Genomic DNA, 13115 nt, shown 5'->3' on the forward strand with positions numbered 1-13115 from the left:
GGCTGGACCTCAGAGTGTGGACTCAGTGCCCTCAGCCCTGGGTCTGAATTCCTGGGATAGCCCCTATCCTCCACCCAAAGGCGGACAAGGTGTATCCATGAGGAATCATCCCAGAACACGTGGTGAGCCAGAAGGAAGGCTTCCCAGTTTCTAGGACAAGTCGCAGGGGCGGAGGGGGCAGTGGAAAAAGGCTCCTGCTCTCTTCCCTGGCCCCGCCCCCCAACTCTTCAGTCCAGGCTATTCTTAGAACCCAGATAATGCCAGCAGTTGCTGTGGCTCATATCAGCTTCCAGAAACACCCGGCCCTGAGAGGCCCAGCACTGCCCCCTTCCCTAGCACGCTGGCCTCTCTGCCAGGTAGGGGTGTCCTGCTTGCTCTGTCCACCGCATCCTGCAGGACACACACGTTCTGGCCATGGCCGATAGGTAAGAAGACTGGCTGGTGGGCCCCTCCAGGACTTTCCTTCCAGGCACCTGTGTGGAAGTAGGAAGGGCTGAAGGACACTCTAGGGTGTGAGCTGACTCCTGAAGGTCACCATCCAACCCCATAGTCGGACCCAACCCCAGCCTCCAAACTATGCTCAGCATATGAATGACAGGGGTGCGGGCTCTGGACCTGGGTGAGCCTGTGGTAGGAGGAGGGAGGAAAGAGCAGCAAGAAGAAAGCCTGGGAGGGTCAGTGTATGGAGGAGGGGAGAAGGGGAAAAAAGAGGGAACATGGCAGAAGACAGTCCGATAGATATGGCTCCAGAGTCAGACTCTTTAGGACTTCCCTGGTGGCCCAGTGATTAAGGCTCTGCGCTTCCATTGTAGGGGGTGTGGATTCAGCCCATAGTCAGGGAACTAACATTGCACATGCTGTGCAAAGTGGCCAAAAAAAAAAAAAGTTCAGAGTCAGACTGTCCAGCTCTGCCACTTACTTGCTATGTAAGCTTGAGCAGGTCACTTTTCTTGTTGGAGCTTCTGTTCCATTCTGTTCCATCGCTCAGTTGTTTCCGACTCTTTGTGACCCCGTGGACTGTAGCCTACCAGGCTTCTCCGTCCATGGGATTCTCCAGGCAAGAACACTGGAGTGGGTTACCATTTCCTTCTCCAGGGGATCTTCCCGACCCAGGGATCAAACCCGGGTCTCCCTCATTGGAGGCAGACGCTTTAACCTTTGAACCACCAGGGAAGCCCTTGTTGTTGGAGCTTCAATTTCCATCATAAAACTAGCATAATCTTATTCCACTGGATTCTTATGCAAAGGCAAGGAAATAAGGCATGTAAAGAGCTTAGCCTGTGTCTGACATATACATACCCTTTGTTTGACGACAGTGTCATTGGCCCCATTCAGTAGGCGATGATTCTTTTTCAGCTTTGTACCTGCATGGGCCAGGCTGAGCACATGTTAGGACCACCTCTTCAAATCATTGCCCTACCATCCACAAGCTAAGTGACCCTGAGCTAGTAACTTAGCCTCTCTGAGCCTCGGGGTCCTTCTCTGAAAAATGGACATACAAAGAGTACCTGCCTTAAAATGTTGCTGAGAGATATAAATCAGCAGTCCCCAACCTTTTGGGCACCAGGGACTGGTTTCATGGAAGACAATTTTTCCACCGACCTTGGAAGGTGGAGATGGTTTGAGGATGATTCTCATAAAGAGCATACAGCCTAGATTCCTCGGGTGCACAGTTCAGAGTTGAGTTCGCATTCCTATGAGAGTCTAATGCCGCCGCTGATCTGACAGGGCAGAGCTCAGGAGGTAATGTGAGCGATGGGGAGCGACTGTAAATAGAGATGAAGCCTTGCTTGCTCACCCACCACTCACCTCCTCCTGTGCGACTCAGTTTCTAACTGGCCGTGGTCCCATATCGTGGGGTGCTGGGGGCTGGTGACCTCTGCTACGAACGAACCAGAGTGCTTAGCCCATGGTAAGAGGTCAACAGTGTGAACACACCAGCCCTGCAGTGATGAGTATGTTGGGGTCGTCTAGTGGGGAGGCCTTATTCGGTCTTCCATTCTTGGGATGGAATCTGAGATAGTGTCCAGGGCAATCAACATTCTCGAAGAGACATCCTTGTAGGCCTTCCACAGAGGTCCCAGAATCTTGTAAGACCACAGCCACCCCAAAATCCTGTGCCACAGCCTAGGCCCTCCCTGGGGTCTCAGGATCAGAACAGGGTTGTCCCAGCCTACATCAACTTCCCGTTTCATTGCGTTGAACAAATGATCTCTGATGCCCCCCAGGTTGGGACTGGTTCTAGGCTTGCTCCTAAGGTCTAGGAATCTGTTTTTGGGGTGGAGAATGAGGGAAGAACTCTCAGAAGACCAGTTAGAGATGGATGGATGGTGGGATGAGGTTGTGGTTGTACCTTTGTGATCATGGTCCATCAGCTTGGGGTGAAGGGGTGAAGGGCAGACAGAGGTTCAACAAGTTAGGCTTGGAAGCCAACCCAAACGGTCTACCCTGAGTATCAAACAGTCTACCCTGGTATCAAACGGTCTACCCTGGGAATCAAACAGTCTACCCTGGGAATTGTGAGGTGTGCAAGATGAACTTGTGCTCTCTCACATCTCAGGGTAAACTGCCCACCTCTCTGCGAATCTAGACTTTGCAAACTTAAGGATGAGAGGTCTCCTTAAGGACAGTCTGCAGGGATTTTTTTTTTTAATAGGTTGAAAATGTTGTTATTAAAATGTCTCTATTTTCCTACCTAACACTTGGGATCTTAAATTTCACTTTTCACTTGAAATTTTTGAGATAATTATACAGTCACAAGCATTTATAAGAAATAATACAGGGACTTCCCTGGTGGTCCAGTGGCTAAGGGTCTGTGTTTTTAATGCAGGGGGCCCAGGTTCGATCCCTGGTCAGGGAACTAGATCCCTCATGCAGCAACTAAAAGTCTCATGTCACAACTAAGACCCAGCACAGTCAAATAACTAAATATATATATATTTTAAACAAAAAGAAATTTTTCAAAGAGTCAAAAAATAAATAACAGAGAGAGAGAGATCCCCTGTATTGACACTGATACAATCCCCCAAGTTTATTCAGATTTTCCCTGTTTTACATCCTGTGTGTTTGTGTGAGCATGTACATGTATGTATTAAATTCTGTACAACTCTCTCATCTGTGCAGATTCAAGGATCTACCACCACAGTGAAGATATTCAACAGTTCCAACGACACAAAGGTGCTCCCTTTCATAATCATATCTTGCTCCCTCCCATCCTTAACCCCGGCAACCTCCTGTCACCCATTTCTAAAACTGTCAATTCAGAAACGCTATATAAATGAAATCATACAGGGTGTAAGCTTTTGATATTGGCGTTTTTCACTCTGCATAATTCCCTGGAGCTTAACCCAAGCTGTTGCTTATATCAAGGGACATGCATGCTCACTTGCTTCCATCGTGTCTGACTCTGTGCAACTCAATGGACTGTAGCCTGCCAGGCTCCTCTGTCCATGGGATGCTCCAGGCAAGAATCCTGGAGTGGGTTGCCTTCCATTCTAAGATAGATCTTTTATAAAAGTGAAGTAAAAATCTTTTATGGAGACATCCTTGGTTGTTCAGTGGCTAAGACTTCACACTCCCTATGCAGGGGGCCCGGGTTCGAACCCTGATCGGGGAACTAGATCCCACATGCTGCGACTAAGAGTTTGCATGCCGCAACTGAAGATCCCCCGGGCTGCTACTAGACCTGGTGCAGCCAAATAAATAAAAACAAATATTTTTAAAAGAGAAAGTCTTTTATGAAAGCTGAAGTAAATCCAACTTTCAAAAAGTGGGGGATACTTGTATTAGGATTCAGTCACTCCCGAGTAGTTTAGACCCCTGTCCTTAGAGACAAACAGGAGGAGAGTATCAAAGGAGTCCCTGGACCTCATTTAAACTTGCAGACTGTAAACTTGTCTGCTGCCCTTGACCTAGAGACCCTGCCAACTCCTCAGCCTCACCTCAGGCAGCCCCACCCTCCCACTCACTCCACTCCATACCCACCAGCCTCTGAGAGCTTAAAAACAACACCAATCTCCTTTCTGCCTCCTCGGGAACTTTGCCTCTGCCATTCCCTTACTCAGAATATTCCCACCCCAAACTAGGGCATGGATGCCTCCTCCTGTCCCTTAAGTCTCAGCTCAAATGTCACTTCCGCAAAGAGGCCTCCCTTGATTACACTGGCTAAAGTAGGTCCCTTTTACAAACGTTATCTCTTCCCCTTGGTATCATATATCTCAGTTTTTAAATTACGCTTACTGGTGCATGTGTGCTAAGTCACTGCAGTCGTGTCCAATGCTTTGCGACCCCATGGACTATAGCCTGCCAGGCTCCTCTGTCTATGGGGGTCTGTAGGCATGACTACCGGAGTGGGTTGCCATTTCCACCACCAGGGGATCTTACCTACCCAGGGATCGAACCCACATCTCTTACATCTCCTGCATTGGCAGGCAGGTGGTTTACCACTAGCGCCACCTGGGGAGCCCACATTTACATATACTGGTAGGTTGGCTTATTTACCAGCTGTCTCTCCCACAAGAGTGGATCCCACTGTGCATCGCCAGCAGCCAGCACAGGACTTGGCACAGACGAGGTGCCCATGAGGACTTGCCCAATGGGTCAAGTCCACTGCAGGGGGCGGGGAATCTGCCTCTTAGGAACTATCTTCCCAGGGGCCTCTTGTTCTGCTCCCCGCTGCCCTTTCCACACCCAACTGATACTGTGACTTATGCTTCTCAACCACCCAAGCCTGGGCAAGCTTCTCTTTTCTTTGCTGTTCCAGGTTTAGCTGAGCCAGGCTAACAAAACAGCACAATGTTTAGGAGTTCTGGAGTCAGACTGCATGAGTGCAAATCCTGTTCTCCTGTCCCTTTGATCCTCTGTTCCTCATCTATAAAACAGGAGTAATAACAGCACCTACTCCACAGGAGGACTTCCCTGGTGGTGCAATGGTAAAGAATCCACCTGCCAAAGCAGGAGACGCAAGAGACATGGGTTCGATTCCTGGGTGGGAGGGGGAAATGGCAACCCACTCCAGTATTCTTGCCTAGAAAATTCCATGGACAGAGGAGTCTGGCGGGCTACAGTCCATGGGGTCAGAAATGACTGAGCACACAGCACACTCCACAGGAATTAAATGAGATATTACTTATAAAAAGGAAAAAGCACAATGCCCCACATATAATGTATTCAATACATAGTTCTTACTATTATTTTTATTATCATTATCATCATTCCCAAACTTAGTGAATGAACAAGGAAAATACAAACCACCTATACAGAGACCATGGGAAGGTCCTCAAGAAAGTGTCATTCCTAAGACCCCATTGTCATCCGATACAATTCCCTTCAGGCTTCTCTCCACCTCCCTTCCTTCTTGATGAAAGTTTGGGGAGATGGAAGGGCAAGACAATACCCTCTCCCTGAGCTAACAGTCCCATCACTGGTTTCAAGGTGACCACTGCCTTCCCCCACATATACAGAGTTGTCAGTCTCGCTCAACACTTCCTAGTTCCAGGGTCTCCCTACAAATAGCCAACAGTCTAGGCCCAGAGCCCTGCCACCCTCTAGCCACAGGCAGAGCCAAGGGTCATCTCCTCATCAAAGAGCTGAATTCCTTCTACTTTCATGCAGTCCACTCAACCGTGCAAATATTTACTGAAAAATAAATATTTTGCTATTAATCTGGGCAATCCTAATAAGATACCATTTCACACCCACTTGGCGCTAGTGGTAAAGAACCCACCTGCTAATGCAGGAGCCATAAGAGATGTGGGTTCAATCCCTGGGTTGGGAATGATCCCCTGGAGGAGGGCATGGCAACCCACTCCAGTATTCTTGCCTGGAGAATCCCATGGACAGAGAAACCTGGTAGGCTACAGTCCATAGTGTCTCAAAGAGTTGGACATGACTGAAGCAACTTAGTATGCACACACGCACACAGCCTGACAAAATAAAAAATGCCTGACAAGAGTGAGTCTTGGTGAGGATGCTGTATAAGGGTAATTCTAATACATCACTGGCAGGAATACAGATTTGTAAAACCACTTAGGAGAGTAATTTTGTATTATCTAGTAAAGTTGAATATGCCCATGACCTTCAACATATTGCACAGGAGGCACGTGTTAGAATATTTACCATTTGTGATAGCAAAATACTAGAGACAACTGGAAGGATCATTCATAGGACAAAAGGTGAAAGAAATGTGGTATTTTTATGCAATGAAACCTGTAGAACAGTGAAAACAAATGAACTGATTACTCCTACCAGCATGGATGACTCTCCCAACTTAAGACTATATGAGAAAAATCAAGTTGCATAAGAACACGTATGTTATTTAAAGTCCAAAAAACAGGGAAAACAGACTCATTTATTTTTTACAAACACACACTGAGTAAAAGAATTAAAAATGCATATGACCAACCTCATACCATATACAAAAATTAACTAAAAATGAATCAAATGATTGAAGTATAACAGCAAAAACTATAACTCTCACAGAAAAAGACATAGGTGTCAAGTCTTCATGATTTTGTTATTAAACTTTTTAATAATTTTATTTGTCAGTTTTTGGTTGCACTGGGTCTTCACTGCCATGTGGGCTTTTCTGTAGTTATGGAGAGCAGGCACTATTCTCCAGCTGCAGTGCAAAGGCTTCTCGTTGCGGTAGCTTCTCTTGCTTCAGAAAACTGGCTCTAGGCCTTCATGATTTGAGATTAAGCAATGGTTTCATAGACATGACACTCAACATAAGCAACCAAAGAAGAGATAGATGAATTAGAGTTCATGAAAATATAAAACATTTGTACTCCAAAGGACACTATCAAGAAGCCAAAAGGAAACTGTCAGAATGGGAGAAACTATTTACAAATCATATATTTGGTATAAGAATGTGTGTGTGTGTGTATATATATATATATATATATATTACATATATCATAAAAGAATCTGGTATCCAGAATATATAAACAGTTCTTAAAATGGCAATATTCTCTGCCCTTAAAATGCATAAAAGGCTTTAACAGACATTTCTCCAAAGTAGATATACAAATGGCCAATAAGCACATGAAAACATGCTCAATACCGTTCTCAAGGGAATCTTCCTACCCCAGGGATTGAACCCAAGTTACCCACACTGCAGACAGAGTCTCCACCATCTGAGCCACCAGGGAAGCCCCAAGAATACTGGTATGGGTAGCCATTCCCTTCTCCGGGAATCTTCTCAACCCAGGGATTGAACCTGGATCTCCCACATTGCAGGCAGATTCTTTACTGTCTGAGCCACCAGGGAAACTTAGTTATTAGGGAAATGTAAATTGAAACCACAATGAGATACTACTTCATACCCATTAGGACTGTCATAATCAAACAGACAAATGGTGGTGAGGATGGACAAATTAAAACTCTCATACATTGCTGGTGGGGATGTAAAATAGTGCAGCCACTTTAGAAACAGTGGCAGTTCCTCAAAAAGTAAAACTGTTACCATGTGACCCAGCGAATCCACTTACATACCCAAGAGAACTGAAAATATACACAAAAACTGGTTCATAGCAGCACTATTTATAATAGCCAAAAGCAGAAACAACCCAAATTTCCACCAACTGATGGATAATTCACCTGCCTGCTGTATTCACACAATGGAATACCATTCAGGCAAAAACGGAATGAAATATTGATTCGTACTACAACATGGATGAACCTTGAAAACATTATGATAAATGAAAGAAGCCATACACAAGGGGCCACGTACAGGATTTCACTTACATTCAGTGTCCAGAATATGCAAATCCATAGAGACAGACTGCAGATTCGTGATTGCCAAGGGCTGAAGAGAGGGAAGAATGGGGGGAGTCACTGATAATAAGTATAGGGTTCCTTTTAGGGGTGAAATTGTTCTGGAATTAGATAGTGATGATAGATGAAGTCTTGTGAATACACTGAAAGTCACTAAACTTAAAAACTTAAAAAGGTTGAATTTTATGGTATATGAATTAAATCTCAATAAAAAATGGCATAGAATAACAAACAACAAATCCTGGAGACTCTTAACTTTGCTGGGGGTGGGGTGGGGCAGTTTAAAGGGACACACAGGGGCCTTCAGCTACATAAGCAGTTTTTGGGTGGCGGGTATATAGGTGTCTGTTACACTAATCTTTATACTTTTCTCAATAAAACCAACCAATATAATATTGTAAAATAATTAGCCTCCAATAAAAAAAAATGAATGGAAAGATCATCCAAAAAAATATTTTCATAATAAATAAAATTTAAAAGCATTTACTGAGTGTCAACAATACCAGCTACCTGGCTGGTATTGTTGTTTAGTTGCTAAGTCATGTCCAACTCTTTGTGACCCCATGGATTGTAGCCCACCAGGCTCCTCTGTCAGTGGGATTCTCCAGGCAAGACTACTGGAGTGGGTTGCCATTTCTGTGGATCTACCCAACCCAGGGATTGAACCCAAGTCTCCTGCATTGCAGGCTGATTCTTTAACACTGAGCCACCTGGGAAGCTCCCCTGGGTGGTATAATAATGGGTAAAATCAGATCTCACCCTGCCCTACAGGAAGTTCCGTAAGAATAAGTAGTAAGTAGAAAAAAGGGACTGTCAGAGAGTAAGTCATCGCTTCTTCCTGGGCTTCTGCTTGACTGAGAAGCAGAGAAATGAGAGCTGGACTAGAAGCTTGTGAGTAGAAAGTCTCTGAGAATCCTAGGTGCTGAGGAGTGTGTCTCCCCTTTATCAGCCTACAGCTTCAAGAATTCATCACACACCATGAGCACACAGGCCCTGGCGTCAGTCCTGATGCCATCAATTCTCCCAAGTGGGCCTAAAGCAAAGCCCAGCTAAGTCTGTTTCTTCTCAGCAAAATGGGAACAGTGACTTCTCCCTCCTAGGATTCCTGGGGCGTGTAAATGAGATAACACATATAAAGAGTCTGGGACGGGCCTGGCACACAGTAAATCCTCAACACATGGAGGAGTCCTCCCTTTGATTCCCAAGGCATTTCCTGAGCAGCACTGCTGGGCCAGGCCTGTGCTAGGGGCTGGAAAACAGAGGAATTCTATTCTGAATGGCCAAGCAGTGGCCCCCAGCCAGGTAGGGAGACAGCCTCATAATTCCAGGCAAAGTGATGCCATTGCTAAAAAGAGACGGCGGCCACGTGCACAAGTGCAGACCTTGGGACAACACAGATGTCCCAGTCAAGAGGCCCAGTCTAGGCCTGGCCAGAGGCCCTCATGGGGGAAAGGCAACATACAAATTCAAGATATTGGCCTCCATTCACACAGCAGTGCAGCCATTCTCTTTTTTTAGCTTCATTCAGACTCAACTGTTCCCACAAACCCTAAGAACAGAGTTTGCAATGGATTCAGAAGTCAGTTTTGTGAAACCTGAGCTCATGGCACACCCCAAGGTGCATGTACAGGGGCACAGTGGCAAAGACCGTGAAGCTCCATGATCTTTGGCAAGTCAAGGCATCTCTTCAGGCCTCCAAGTCCCCAGCTGTAAAATGGACATGATAACAGTCCTCACCTCCAAGGGCTGTGGTGAAAGTGAGAAAGCAACTGCAGAGCCAGCACCCAAGTACCCAGCCCTTACGAGCAGATCAAATAAAGATCAGTTATTATTAGGAAAAAGAGATTCCATTTTGAAAGTGAAGGAAATGAGGGGATCCAGAGAGGTGAAAAGCCTTGCCCACAGTCACACTGGTAATTTGTGGAGTCAGGATTTGAACTTGGGTCGGAGACATCAAAGGACTCGGGCTTCATAAACTCTGTCTGCTCCAAAATCTTCAGCAGGTTCCCTGTTGTCCACTAAAGGGAATCTATACCTGCCTTGGGGTAAGGAACCAGCAAAGGCATGAGGCCAGAAAGACCTTGGGCAAGTTCCCTAATCCTGGCTTCCTTGATCTGGGATACCTGAGTCAGTCCAAAGAGGTCTTTGAACTCCTCTCCATGGTCTCCAAAACGTTTACATCTAATGGAAATTCTCAAAGGAATCTATGGCCTCAATAGTAACAAACCACAGACACAACCTAACTTTGGGTTTTTCTTATCCATCTAAAGGAGATACAGTACCCACCTGGAAAGGCTGCTGCTGCTGCTGCTAAGTCACTTCAGTCGTGTCCGACTCTGTGTGACCCCACAGATGGAAGCCCACAAGGCTCCCCTGTCCCTGGGATTCTCCAGGCAAGAACACTGGAGTGGGTTGCCATTTCCTTCTCCAATGTGTGAAAGTGGAAAGTGAAAAGTGAAAGTGAAGTCGCCCAGTCGTGTCCGACCCTTAGCGACCCCAGGGGATCAAATAAGACAGCTTATGAGAAGCACCTGAAACATCCCATGATTGAACCTAATCTTGGTTTCCCTCCCTTATCTACTATTCCAGGTGCTGAGGCTAAAGTGGTGAACAGGACAGATACTGCCCCTATTTTCATGGCTCACTTTCAAGTGGAGAGAAACCTATAACAATAATTTCAGATACTAAGAAGTGCTATGCAGAAAATACACAGGAAAATGTGATACAGGCTGATCAGATGGGGATGTCACCTGAGGAGGAAACATTTGAACAAGAAGGAGCCACTTATGCCAAGATTTATGGGGAAAAGCAGAGGTTGGATGGCCTCACCGACTCAACAGACATGCTGCTGCTGCTGCTGCTAAGTTGCTTCAGTCGTGTCCGACTCTGTGAGACCCCACCAGGCTCCCCTGTCTCTGGAATTCTCCAGGCAAGAACACTGGAGTGGGTTGCCATTTCCTTCTCCAATGCCTGAAAGTGAAAAGTGAAAGTGAAGTCGCTCAGTCGTGTCCAACTCTTAGTGACCCCATGGATTGCAGCCTACAAGGCTCCTCCATCCACGGAATTTTCCAGGCAAGAGTACTGGAGTGGGGTGCCACTGCCTTCTCCGTCAACGGACATGAGTTTGAGTAAACTCCGGGAGCTGGTGATGGACAGGGAGGCCTGGCATGCTGCAGTCCATGGGGTCACAAAGAGTCAGACACGACTTCACGACTGAATAGCAATAACAAGGGGAAAAAGCATCTGGGCAGAGGGAGCAAGAAAGGCAAAACCTTGCTGAAAAGATCCATGGCCAAGAGCCCCTCACTCCCAGTCTCACCACAAACCGGGGTTTCTTGAACAAGTCACGTAACTTCTGAGGCTCAGATGCTACATCTACAAAATGGGAATGAAGATATCTTATCTGCCACAATGTGAGAGAACTCAACCAAAGAGGTGTTACGGTCTCGGATACTCTGCAAATCTCACCAATAGGCACCTGATACAGATCACGCGGCATCCAGCCTGAAAGAGGGGGACCTGCACCGAGACTGCTGGGCCACGGTTTTTTATGTTTAATTTCACGCTGCACTAGAAATAGATTCCTTTGTTCCTTGTTAACACAGGATTTTTCCTGGCACCTGGGTTTTGTTACAGTAACTGCTGCTTCAGTCTCTCTTAGGTACAAAAGCAGACAAAACAGTGAAATCACTGTTGTGACAACAAGCAGACCACCTCTCCCTTCCTTCCTACCAACAAAACTGGAAAGCTGTGTGTCCTGTAGATACAGCATGTACATCCTTTATTTAAGGAGTTGGAACCATCCTGTCCCCTGGATTGAGCCACTGATTTATCATCAGTCATAGTGCTCCTTGGAAGGAAAGTTATGACCAATCTAGACAGCATATTAAAAAGCAGAGACATGACTTTGCCAACCAAGGTCCGTCTAGTCAAGCCTATATGGTTTTTCCCGTGGTCAGGTATGGATGTGAGAGTTGGACTGTGAAGAAAGCTGATCGCCGAAGAATTGATGCTTTTGAACTGTGGTGCTGGAGAAGACTCTTGAGAGTCCCTTGGACTACAAGGAGATCCAACCAGTCCATTCTAAAGGAGATCAATCCTGGGTGTTCATTGGAAGGACTAATGCTAAAGCTGAAACTCCAATACTTTGGCCACCTCATACGACGAGTTGACTCACTGGAAAAGACTCTGATGCTGGGAGGGATTGGGGGTAGGAGGAGACAGGGACGGCAGAGAATGAGATGGCTGGATGGCATCACCGACTTGATGGACATGAGTTTGAGTGAACTCCGGGAGTTGGTGATGGACAGGGAGACCTGGTGTGCTGTGGTTCATGGGGTCGCAAAGAGTCGGTCACGACTAAGCGACTGAACTGAACTGAACTGAACTGATAGTTTTCTCTCCTAAATATCTCTTTCGGCTGTCCCCGTCTCTCCATCTTCTCAGGCCTGCCTCTTTATCTCATACTTTAACTCCCTCTGAGCTCTCTCTCTGGCCTTGGTCTCTGCACTTACAAACCATCAGCCATGCTGTTACCAGTATCTTATACACCACATCTCTCTCTTAATATCTTTAGATAACTCATTGCACAAATGCTAAACTTCTTAACCTAGCATCCAAGGCTTCCTCTCCAAGAATGAGCTCCTAAGAGGCTGCTCCAACCCCCCAGTGTCTACACCAGACTCCTCCTTGTCTCCAAAACAAAACTAGCCACACTCATTATTTGCCTTTTTTGTTTCTGTTCCGGCTACTTGGTACACTGTCCCCATTCCTGCCTCTCACCTCCACCCCTACTTCCTTCACTGCTTACATATTCCTACCCATCCTTCAAGACCCTGGAAGTCTTTTCTGCTTCCCCAGAAAAAACAGTCTACCTATCTACCTTTAATAATCAGATGTAAAAAGAGGGGCTCTGTCTTTCTCATGGTTAATTCCCCAGGGCCTAGACGAATAAATTCAGTTTAAACACGACTGAGCGACTGAACTGAACTGAACTGAATTAAAATTCATATCAGGTGCTTCAGACTGAGAAGAACCTATCACAACCCAGAAGGAAGGAACAGTTAAAAGAACTTGGGAGCTGCCAAGGGGTGAGGAAGGATAGGGATCAAAAATCTGCATTAAAAAAAACAAAACTGCAGAAGATTCTGGTGTAAGTGATATTGGATATTTTGTGAAGCACTGGATCACCCTCAAAGTTCCTAACTTTAAAACTGCAGGAAAAATGAGAAAATACTTTGCTTCTGCCATTAAGGCTTTTCCTGAAGCTGCCCCATGACTGGAGAAATCGGGTGTTGTTTTATGGGACCCAGTTAAGTAAATAACAGAAGCCTGGGTTC

At 46.0% G+C, this 13115-nt stretch overlaps 1 long non-coding RNA gene across 1 annotated transcript; it reads left to right on the forward strand.

Annotated features, from left to right (window-relative positions):
- The first annotated feature begins 384 nt into the window (after positions 1-384).
- On the forward strand, positions 385-12869 carry LOC129562778 (uncharacterized). Its single transcript, XR_008687257.2, has 3 exons — positions 385-425; positions 3124-3177; positions 10366-12869. It is a non-coding gene; the product is annotated as an uncharacterized LOC129562778 (long non-coding RNA).
- The last annotated feature ends 246 nt before the right edge of the window (positions 12870-13115 follow it).

This window comes from Moschus berezovskii, chromosome 15, assembly GCF_049115385.1.
Source record: "Moschus berezovskii isolate FMDL1 chromosome 15, NW_MosBer_1.0, whole genome shotgun sequence".
NCBI classification, from domain to species: Eukaryota; Metazoa; Chordata; class Mammalia; order Artiodactyla; family Moschidae; genus Moschus; species Moschus berezovskii.